This window comes from Montipora foliosa, chromosome 9 (assembly GCF_036669935.1).
Source record: "Montipora foliosa isolate CH-2021 chromosome 9, ASM3666993v2, whole genome shotgun sequence".
NCBI lineage: Eukaryota > Metazoa > Cnidaria > Anthozoa > Scleractinia > Acroporidae > Montipora > Montipora foliosa.
Window position 1 is genome coordinate 8,103,240 of NC_090877.1, and position 9,656 is coordinate 8,112,895.

The window sequence follows — 9,656 nt, forward strand, 5'->3', positions numbered from 1 at the left end:
ATCCAGACAGGAAAGCCGATAAAATTGCTGTATCAGACATATGGGCCCACCTGTCAGCAAAAATCTGAGCAGCTGAGGAGAGCAGTTTATACTTCAGTTTGGGAGGCGCGGTGGTCACATGGTCAGTGCGCTTGCCTCCGGATGGAGTGGTCCGGGTTCGGGGCCTGGCCGGGGACATTGTGTTGTGTTCTTGGGCAAGACACTTTACTCTCGCTGTGCCTCTCTCCACCCAGGTGTATAAATGGGTACCGGCGTAATGCTGGGGGTAACCCTGCGATGGACTAGCATCCCATTCAGGGGGGAGTATAAATACTCCAAGTCGCTTCATCCTACGGAAACTGGAGATAAGCGCCGGCCTGATGGATGGATGGATGGATGGGTACTTCAGTTTACATTTGAATATCATCAATAACTGATGATAATCGAACATTAACTGAAATACAATCACAGCTGGTTTGTGTGATACCTGACTTTAATCAATCAGTAATTCAATTCCTGCACGCTAAGTTCTTGCTGTAACAGTTGTTTGGCATGTAATAGTTTGGCCCTTCAACAGTTTCTGTGAGTCCGCTGCTACACTTACAAGTTCTTATCAGTCCTATTTTAATCACTTTCATACCACAATAATATCGAAATAAAAACATGCCTGCCTGCAAACATTTGGAACAACAAAATTCATTTCATAATGGGCATAATGATGTAAACCTACTGCCAGCCACTATGTTTCAAGAGAATTTCTTCAATGCCAACTTTTCTGATGTAGTTTGGACCTCTGTACACTTGCCCACTAAATGGCATTAATGACGTAATGTGACAACTTAACTTAACCTGCAAAACTAGTGACAAGGTAGGTCTTATTACTGCCACAGCAACAATATCTACAAAAACTAAATTTTAAGTTTTTCATGTCAAATAGCAGGGTACGTAATCCAATACATTTACATCAAATATTACACTCAGCATCTGTAAAAGGTTTGGGGCAATATTACACTTTGCTAATGAAGTATAACAGCTGAAACCGACAAAAAGCACCATCCCAGCCCCCTCCCCAACTCTGCAAAAGTGGTTTGAAATTTACATTAAAATTCCATAAAAACCAATACCTTTGCTAAATTTACTGCATGTATTTCATGAGATACAGTGTGAGCTTTTCCGATAAGTCTGTTAATGGCCTCTTACACAATATAATGCACCTATTACTTGAAGTACAAAGAAGATTTGAGGACCCTCACCTGTTAAGGAACATGTATAGGAGCTGCCTTCATCTGCAGATTCTTGTCCATTGACGATATCTTCCATTTCCTTCTTCTGCAAAAGATAGAGTTCCCTCTTACATGTGCCCATACATGTACTGTAGTTCAGATAAATTATCAGAAAGTGATCATGACAAAAAGAACTTTAGATTAATTAAGTAGTCATGGATTTTAGGTACTCCATGCAATTTCCAACCTTATTACACGGCAAGCAATTCTCTGGTTAAATTTAGCACTCTGATTGGTTGCTTTTTGGTCGCGATTTTACAGTAAAGACCGTTTCTGTATATTTCTCTACGGAGAAAATTCCAGTTGAGCAAAACACAAAAAATTTATAAAAAGGGAAATTTAATTTTTTCATCACAACAGTACAATATATTATAGCAAGCAGAATTTACTTTACATGTAAAAGGTTACCATTCACTGATGGAAGACGAAGATCATGACCATTCACCAGGCGGAGAAGTGTCCATATATATGGCTATATTTTTAATTACAGTAAGCTACACTAAATGCGATCACTTATTTTTGTATTGTGGAGTTTATGGTCAATAAATTATTATCATTATTAATTAAAATTATTATTATTATTATTATTATTATTATTTTTGTTATTATTATTATTATTATTATTATTATCATTATTATTGTTATATATAGAAATGGCAGAAATTTTAGTCCTACATGTACAATTTATCATCAGGTGGCAACAAGCACCCTTAGTCTTCAAGGACTCTGGAGGATCCTCGCTGATCCAACAAAACTTTCTGAAGTGCTGCCACCTCTACTCCAGCATTAATCATTCTCAGGTATTAATATTATTGTTATTGTTATTGTCATTGTCATTGTTATCCGATGTACATGCCAGCTACAAAATTCTTAATGTACCTTAGCCTTTCTAGAGCTGCGAGAACAACCTTTTGAACAGAACTTCTTGAGAGGAGAACAAAACCGACGACGTTTCACTGGACCACCACAGAACTCGCAGCAACCCAGCGTTTGAGGGTCACATATCTTTCCAAATTTCACTGGCTTCTCTTCCTCATCTATATTTTGCACATTTGTAAGCTCAACCCTCTCACTAAAAGCTATGGATGTACTTGGAACGGAGGTGTCTGCGTCAATCTCAGTAATAGCAGATGTACATGCACCCACAATTTCCCCTGGCTCTTCCCCCACTGTATCTACAACATGATCAGTATGTGGAACTGGTTCTTGACTATCTTCTGGGTGTAGTTCCTGAAAGATTTGGAATTGAATTAAGTGCAATGCATCTAAAATTCTTGACAAAAAACCAACAAAAATACAGAGGTATTCAACAATAAAGATAGTGCATCACCTCCAAGCAGTTGCTTAATGAGATTAGAATGAAGTTATGTTCTAAGTACTAAAACCCACAAGGCTAACAATGATTGAAAAAACATTCTTTTTCTTTTTTACGAATAATAATGACAATAATTTCTGTGATCCAAAAACAACCTTCCTTTTTTCTTTCAATTTGAAAGTGTGTTTCCTTTATCACTAGACTGAGGTGAAATTTTATCCCTTTATTTGAAGGAGTTGAAACTGCTTATTTTCAGCCAAAAGTTGTTTTGTTTAATGCCCAAACGCAACAAACTTTGAAACCTTGAGATAGCTGGGTCAACAAAAAAGTAATGTCAAAGAAACCAGTTGCTTCAGAATGCAATGTGAATGCAATTTGTACAACTGATTTATCACGCAGAACTGCAGTTTCAAGGTGTCAGACTACTAGCTAAAACCTTGGTCAGTATAAAACACGGACTGTGGACTGCAGACCAGGTATAAAATGCCAAACCAGGTACAACATGGAGTGCGGACTAAGGTATTAAACAAGGACAGAGTTTTAAAAAACAATGTAGAGCAAAAACTAGGTTTGTACTGGCCCAGATACAGATTTTAAAAAAGGCCCTGAGTACTCTTATTCAGTGTCAAAATATTGTCACATACACAGAAATGATCAGTTGCAATATGGACTGGGCTAGAGAATGCAAGAGTAGTGATTTTATCTCAAAATTGTACTTTACATGTACTCCACAAATTTAAAAAGGAAAAGGAAAGGAAAGGAAAGAAAGCCGGAGCACTATTTGGGGACACTGTAAACTGAACTCAACAATTAATGCAAAGCAAGTCAAACACTATACTAGAGGGAGTGGAAAAATTGTCATGGGGAAGAACTGAAACACTTTTGGCATAAACTTTTAACTCTTCGTATATTAAAGTCCTCTGACTGTTGTTCTTGAAATTCGAGCCAGAATGGCCGGATGGATTCAACACACATGAAGAGTGTTGTGGCTTGTCACGCAATCTTTACTTCTCTCAAGTCTGCGTAAGAGGCTTCAGATAAAGTCGGTAGTGTAAACACGTAAATCAGGACATGGACTATAACAGTTGTTCTCTTGGTCAAGTGCTGTTTACAGACAGACCCGTGTGACACACCGAGGTGAGCAAAAAGTTGTATCAATCCTAAAAAAACATTTATTTTGTGAATAGATAAAGAGACCCCTGTCCAAACATCAAAGTGGAATCTGTTCTGTTCCATGTTAAGGATTGACAGGGCACATCACGTCATGTGCACGGAATGCACATGACGAGAATTTTTTGTGGGAAAATAAGAATGCTAGTAGATCGGGTAGAGATCAATATATATCCACACTTCCAGTTATTTTTGTGTGGTCTCAGGTCAAAATAAAACTCTGTTGAAAAATGAGCATCTCCCACTGAAGTCCTTCAATTTCCAAACATAAGGCTGGTGACCCGCAAAGGATGTCATAAATTACTTTGATGTCTTACCTCTGATAAATACAACATACAAACGTTTTGCAATTTCAACTAAAACCTCGCACTACATGTAGCCAGTTTAATGCTCTGGTTGATAATTATGGCGCGAAACATTTTTTCCACCATTCTAATGTCCGACTTCAATTCATGTCGTCAGCCTATCACTATTTCATTGCATGTGTGTGTCCCTTCTAGGGGGTCTAGGGGCATGCTTTCCCAGAAATTTTTGAAATTTAGACTCTCGGGAATGCGTTTTCCTTGATTTTAGGAGGTAACTTAAAGGCCATTTGTAATGTTTTCAGACAATTTGTTGTTGCCTTTACATGAAAAATGTCGCTTTGTTTGAACAAATGCTCTCATAGTTTCTTCGAATTTTCACTTAGTCCACCAGAATTTGACGAAGTAGCTTTAAGGGTGTAAGTGTGTATAAGTACATTTCTTTTTTCACACATCACAAAAAAGATGATGAAATCCCAAAAACTTAAATTACTTGATCACCTGGAAATTTATTCAGAATAGCTAGTGACTTTTTCTGGCTGCCAGCTTCTATCTACGTCCCTGGACTACTATAATACTAAACTAATGATCTTGCATAGTTAAAGAGGATAAGGTTTTTGAGTGGACGTAGAGCTTCTTAACCTATTGACTCCTAAGCTGCCACCACTGGATGAGTAAAATTGTCTGGCATTAGACAGAGTAAAATTTATTAGGTCTCACTCCTAGAAGTCAACGGGATAATACACACACATAACCTTCACCTAATTTTTCCGTCAATCCAATCCAGTCTCTCTCAAACTGTAAAATCCAAAACTCATCATAAATGTCATAAGCAACCTTTGGATTGAAATTAAAGCTCAAACTTTTTCCAGTTAGGTGTCAATTATGTTAAAAGAAAATAGACTTGTTAAATTTGAATAAAAAACAGGACATTTGTACTAAACCATAAAACAGCGAAATGGCAAAACACCGTGTATGACCACATCATACATTGAATACTAACCAACAAAGGTTGGATTTTGAGATTAAATATCGTTTTAGGCCTAATTAGTCCTAAAACGTTATTGCTCCTATTTCAATTGTGATTAAGATTAGGATTCAGATTAAGATTTGGGGAACAGCCAATCAACACAAGTACTTGGACAAAATTGACAACTTTTTAAAGAGATCTTCAAACTTTGGATTTACATCTCATTTTAAATATCAATATCAGATATCATTAGGAAGAGAGACAAATTGCTCTTTGGGAAGTTTGTGTTGATGGAACCATCCTGCATGACCTTCTACTGCCTAAAAGGACACGCCTATAACTATTTACTACCTGAACAGTCCATACAGAGCGCTACAAACATGCATTCGTAAATCATTGTTTCTGTCATGTGCACCACATTAATATATTGTTCTTGTTGAAAGAACATTATTAATTATTGGACTTTTATCTTTTTAAATCATTTGTAAAGTTTCACATCTGTTTGAATCTTTTAATAAAGACCATTGTTTATTTATTATTTCAATGTATGGTGGGGTTATACTTGGTGTTTTGGTGTTTCACTTTGCTGTTTCAGCGTTTCGGTGCTTCACTCTTTCATGGTTTAGTAATTCCCAAAAAAATGATTTTTTTTTTAATCACACTAGAAGCATATTTGTATTTAGAATCTCACATTTGTGCTTTCTGGAGAAAGCTCCATGCTCATGTCCATGTTACCAGACTCTGCTTTCTTCTCCACATCAGGATTCACAGTAAATTGACTGTCCTCTTGATTGGCTATACTTTGCGACAAAGAGGAGTGACCTGGTGTTGGTGTTTCATTGATGGGTGGATTACCCAAATCAATTAATGCAACTGACTTGTCCATCTCAACGAAATCCTTTACCTCAGCCTCTGAACCATCATCCATTCTTAAAAGAAAAGGAGATAAAATGACCTACATTTCTTAATCCGATAATGTCTCCGGGATTAACTCAGAAAAAATATGGGAAGTCGAGTTTGTGTAATATATGAGCCAGGAAGCAATGCGAGTCAACATGCCAGGCAACATGCAAGCCATGCGATTATTAACTGTTTTAAAATGGGTGCTTAAACTTAAATACTGTTTATAAGTGCTATTTGAAAGTGTTCTCAGATGTCTTATACATCTGCCTTGCATGCATCGCTGCCTCGCAGATTGTGCATCCCCAAGGAATACAATCTGCCACTTTCCAGTTACTAGGTCAGATGCTCTACACATGAGCAACTGGGAACTCATGGGAGCCCGCAGGCCATTAAACTAGGTTCTCAGGGGACAATTTTTTCAAAACTGACGAAAGAGTACATTCTCACATTTGTAGACAGTGTAAATGTCTAGCCCAGTAAACGCCAAAGAAATGTACTTTGAAATAATACACTTTTAAAAATCCAATCACCAACAAAATGCATTTCCTATCAGTCCTACAAGAGGACTCAGGATTTGCTTTGTGTAGGACATGACAATAAGAACCAGAGATCTTTTTGATCATCCAAATAATCTACTACAGACAAGATGTATACATATTGAAATGAAAAAAAGTCATTATAAATACTGGTTAATGAGCGTTCCCTATACAAAATTACTTAATTTACCATTTAATAATTTGGATAGAGAATGCTTCTAATTGGATGAACAGGATTCCAAAAGAAAACAGCAACATGTGACCCAAATACTTCCTTTTTGTCAGCTGTCAACAATTAGTAAAAATGCATTTCACTACACTTAGCAAATTATCTGCCAGGTAGTTTGTCAGTTCTTATAAATAGTTTGATCTTTTAGACATCAACTTCCTCTTAACGTTATTAAAAGCACTCATGCAAATGACCCCAGTCCTAAACAAACCAAATGTTCAAGTATTGAAGCAAACTGAAAACAGACTTTATTAATAGAAAATAAAACCAAAATTTCTGTCTCAGCCAATTTCTGCCATCATACCTGAAGTGCTGTAAAAGGGATTCTGTGTTTAAACATGATTTTCACACCTCATTCAAAATCTGTTAAATTGTTGAATCGATTAATAGATTTCTATCACCTGATGACAGGGCCAATTTTTGTTCAGCACAAAAAAATAGCAAATTATGGCTCATGTTTTGGATAATAGAGTCAAATTCCCTAAAGACTTTTTTTCTCTATTGTTCTGTGCAACACCATGGCTGCTGTGACATCAATTAATATTTGCCATGAAATAATAGCATTTTGTTTTAATTAATAGCACTATGAATTTTTTTCATTGCTTTTCAAAGGAACATTCTCAACTACAATGAGTTAATTAAGTAAAAATGGTGCAGTTACTATTTCCACTTGATTCAGTGATTTTAATTTCAAGTACAAAAGTTATGAAAAAATGATAACTAGGCCTTCAAAGAGATTGTTCAAGAACAAAAGCAATATTGTGGTAACCCCAGAAAGCTTGAGTAAGGTATAGTTTACAATAATGCTTCAAAACAAACCAAGTAAAAGCACTTCAAATGTGGATTACAAATTTAACTCAACAATCTTTTTGGTTACTACATTAACACTTTTAAGGTGTACTCTGTCTTTAAGGTGTACTCTGTCTTTAAGTGGCTGTTTATCATTGCATTATCACAGTCTAATAATGTTAGATAGATCAATTGGTATTTTTATTTATTTGTCATGTGTCAGGCTGTTTCTTTTTAGCTCAAGACTATCAAACTAAAGCAAATAGCACTGAATCAAATTTGAAATAAATAATTGCCAAATAAAATTATCAAGTTTAACAAATCAAAGACACGTACAGAACTTGTAACAAAATATATTGGAACATCACATGAAGGCTTTGTCAAAATTTAAATTCTTAAGCTATTTAAATATAAACCAATCAAATATCGAAAATTCTGAATCTTAAAACATTGAAAATAAAAAGAAATAAGGAGTTGTAATAACTGATTCTACAATGAATTTTGGCTTTGTCAAACGTAAATTAATTGATGTTAAAACAGCAATTGAGACTTATGAATCAAAAGTGATTCACAAAACTGAGCGAATACTTTGGAGTTCGCCCAAACCAAATTTTGGCAATCCAAAAATGCGAGACAGGTCCATGGCGTTCAAAAAAATTCCTCATTCTCTCTCTTTTTAAAGAAAAAAACTTTTCAGAGACAATAACGCGTTGACTACAAATTATACTGAAACACCTTTCACCGGCTGAAAACCGAAGTTAAATTGCTGAAAAGCTATCATACGAAACACTTGCATCAGGGAGAATAACAGACAAACAAGACGACATGAATATTAATTAGCAAAAGAAGTTAACGTGGAGAAACGCTCACACCTTCGACAACATTCAAAGTGAGAACCAATTCATTTACTTGCTTTTAAATAAGAGATCCTTTTTTAAATAGAAATTTTGATCGCTATTATTTCGACTTAAGTTATGCGGTAAAAGAAATTGCGTCGGTGAGCAGCAAATTTATGCGCTTTTGCGTGTTCATTCGAGCGTACACTTCGAAAACACGCGTTGAAAATGTGCCACTTTCGCCGTCATATGAAAACCCGATCGTTGATAGCAGCGGCCGAATTTACAGCTTTGCAAAAGAAAAACAAAATCGTTTACATTAACAATGCACCAGTTTTCGCCGAATCTCATTAAGGACGTGTTCTGTTCCGTTGAAGCAATACAAGCAATTTTGCTCACGCTCTAGACAACCTGGAAACACAATACAATGTGCAAATAGCTTTGAATTTGGAAGCCGATGACATGTCACAGGCACAGCAAACGCCGTTTGCATTTTGCCGAAATTGAGCGACACAATTAAAGTTTGTCATTGCTGCGATAAAGCAGTAAAGGTTTGGCCATTGGTCTTTCTATTTTGACGATTTCGTTCATATTTAATGTAATCGTTCATTTTCGATTTTAGCAATACTTGCACGCGTCCGGATTAGCCACACTGCCGACGCACTGAGAAATTACCTCGATTTATTCGCAATATTTTGCTACGCCTTCCGCAAGAATTTTCCTTTTCTAACGCTAATAAAATCTAGACCAGTTGAACTTCAAGCCAAGCAGCTGAGACAAAAGTTATTGTTGAGTCTGGAATCATTCAATATGATGGAATTTGTCACGTTTCCTTCTCAGATCAGTTAACTCAAAAATGGGCGATTAAATCTGGGTAGGAAAAGACGACCTTGAAAGCTCGTTTAACAGTTGCAATCACCCATGAATTCCTCACAATCTTCGCTTTATAAACACGTTTAAGTTACGCGTGTACTTGCCCATACAAAGCGCCAAGTTTCGCGATACAAAACTTGACTACCGTCACGTTGTCTTCCTCGCGCCTTCTCGGGTGACACGCCAGGGCCAACCAGCCATCTTTGCAAACTGCGTGTAGCACTTCCACAAAATTTCAACCGAACTTCGCGCCGGAGGCAAAAACTTGATGAACAAGAACCGAGGCAAAAAGTAAAGAATACAATCACAGAGAAATATTTACCTTTTGCCGGCTTTTTCCGCAAAAGCGGGCCAACTTTCTAAGACAAAAAACAGTCCGTCCTATTTTGCTTTCGCAGTGAGATTGAGGCTCACTACGCCTGCGCAGACAATAATCGACGATATTGAAGAAAGATTCATGACATGGCGTCT

At 36.6% G+C, this 9,656-nt stretch overlaps 1 pseudogene; it reads right to left on the minus strand.

The window, feature by feature from the left end:
- The window catches only part of LOC137971417 (uncharacterized), a 33,157-nt pseudogene extending 23,501 nt beyond the window's left edge, over window positions 1-9,656 (minus strand).